Consider the following 2,050-nt stretch of genomic DNA (forward strand, 5'->3'; position numbering starts at 1 on the left):
CATCGCCATCATCCCGCCTCCGCACCTCTCCACGCCATCGCCATCATTCCGCCTCCGCACCCGTCCATGCCATCGCATCACCATCATCCCGCCTCCGCACCCGTCCACGCCATCGCATCACCATCATCCCGCCTCCGCACCTGTCCATGCCATCGCATCACCATCATCCCGCCTCCGCTTCCATCCATGCCATCGCATCACCATCATCCTGCCTCCGCACCCGTTCATGCCATCGCATCACCATCATCCCGCCTCCGCACCCGTTCATGCCATCGCATCACCATCATCCCGCCTCCGCACCCGTCCATGCCATCGCATCACCATCATCCTGCCTCCGCACCCGTCCATGCCATCGCATCGCCATCATCCCGCCTCCGCACCTCTCCACGCCATCGCATCACCATCATCCTGCCTCCGCTTCCATCCATGCCATCGCATCACCATCATCCCGCCTCCGCACCCGTTCATGCCATCGCATCACCATCATCCCGCCTCCGCACCTCTCCACGCCATCGCATCACCATCATCCTGCCTCCGCTTCCATCCATGCCATCGCATCACCATTAACCTCTTGGAGCTTACTAGCCCATCATCAAGGATCACGGACAGCCGCATCACCACGAATACTGCGTCCAACGTCTCAACATCTGGACAACATCTCAGGATCTTCCCACCTGCTCGCCCGTCATTGCCGTCACATCTTCATTTACCTCTCGGTGAGTTCCTACATATCACACGCGTGATTTCATTTCCTGCACTCACCTGTATCACCGTTATTTCCCCCCCTCACCAATCACCGCCAACGTGAGAAGGACCGGTCTTCATCAACCCGCCCATCCTTTACACTAACATTCCAAAACAATACCAACCTATCTGAGTGTTCTGTGTGATGGGAAGTCCGTGGTCTCATGGAGTTCTCTGCAGGGAATTGATGAGATATAATAATGATGATGGGCGGAGATATGATGATGATGGGCGGAGATATGATGATGATGGGCGGAGATATAATGATGATGGGCGGAGATATAATGATGATGGGCGGAGATATGATGATGATGGGCGGAGATAAAAGAAGACGGGGGAGGTCTTTGTACAGAAACGAAAAACTTCCTTCGAGCCGGAATTGAACCAGCGACCTAAGGATCCCTGCACGGCGTTCCTCTACAGTCCTCCGCTCTACCAGCTGAGCTATCGAAGGAGATGATTGGCCACCAGAGGTATTAACCCCTTCACTGCCGGGGCCGCCAGCTTTTCCATTGTATTCTGGCACACGTATTAAATTGCACATTTTAGGTCTGAAGATTCCTGACGCCCCCCAAACGTTTCCCTCAGTATGCAGCACCCCGCTCTGTATGTCATCGTCTCTGCTGCTTGGAATTTGCAGCAGAGTCGTCCTGTGTGACTTCTTTTCCTGGCAGACAAGTACAGGTCTGCATTAGATACGCTCTGCTATTTGGGGGGCCCCCATGTCTGGAGCAATGACAGGAATGGTGATTCTCAGGCGGGCTGTGTGGGGTCTCAGGTGGGCTATGCAGGCTTTCAGGAGTGCTGTGCGGTGTCATGCCCGGTGTCCAGGGGCGGACAGCGTGGTGTTAGAGAGCTGGAGGAAGAGATGTGGGGGAGGGGGCCTGTTCCTGTTTACAGGCACCCACGGCTCACAGGCAGATGCGGCTCACAGGGAGACTACAACTCCTAGCATGTCCTGCCAAACCCAGCCATGTGACTCGGCTCTGAGGAATACAAGTCTCAGCACACCTCCCCTCACCCACAGGACTGCTGATAGTTACCGCAGGACTACAACTTAGGGTTGCCACCTGTCCCGAAATCAACTGGACAGTCCAGGTTTTGAGTCCTGTATGTGCTGTGTCTGGGTTTCAGCTGGCCTGAAACCCAGAAACAGCACATGCAGGACTCAAAACCCGGACTGTCCAGGTGAATCTGGGACAGGTGGCAACACTACTACAACTCCTAGCATGCCTTACCAGCCACAGACCTGTGACTCGCCCCCTGTGGTGGGGCACACATGTTGTTTATAAAAGTTTTTTGTTTG

At 55.0% G+C, this 2,050-nt stretch overlaps 1 non-coding gene across 1 annotated transcript; it reads right to left on the minus strand.

The window, feature by feature from the left end:
- Positions 1-1,108: 1,108 nt before the first annotated feature.
- Positions 1,109-1,198, minus strand: TRNAY-GUA. Its single transcript is given in 2 exon segments — positions 1,109-1,144; positions 1,162-1,198. It is a non-coding gene; the product is annotated as a tRNA-Tyr (tRNA).
- Between the last annotated feature and the right edge of the window lie 852 nt (positions 1,199-2,050).

This window comes from Nanorana parkeri, unplaced genomic scaffold (genome assembly GCF_000935625.1).
Source record: "Nanorana parkeri isolate BGI_ZX_2015 unplaced genomic scaffold, ASM93562v1 scaffold4203, whole genome shotgun sequence".
Taxonomy (NCBI): domain Eukaryota; kingdom Metazoa; phylum Chordata; class Amphibia; order Anura; family Dicroglossidae; genus Nanorana; species Nanorana parkeri.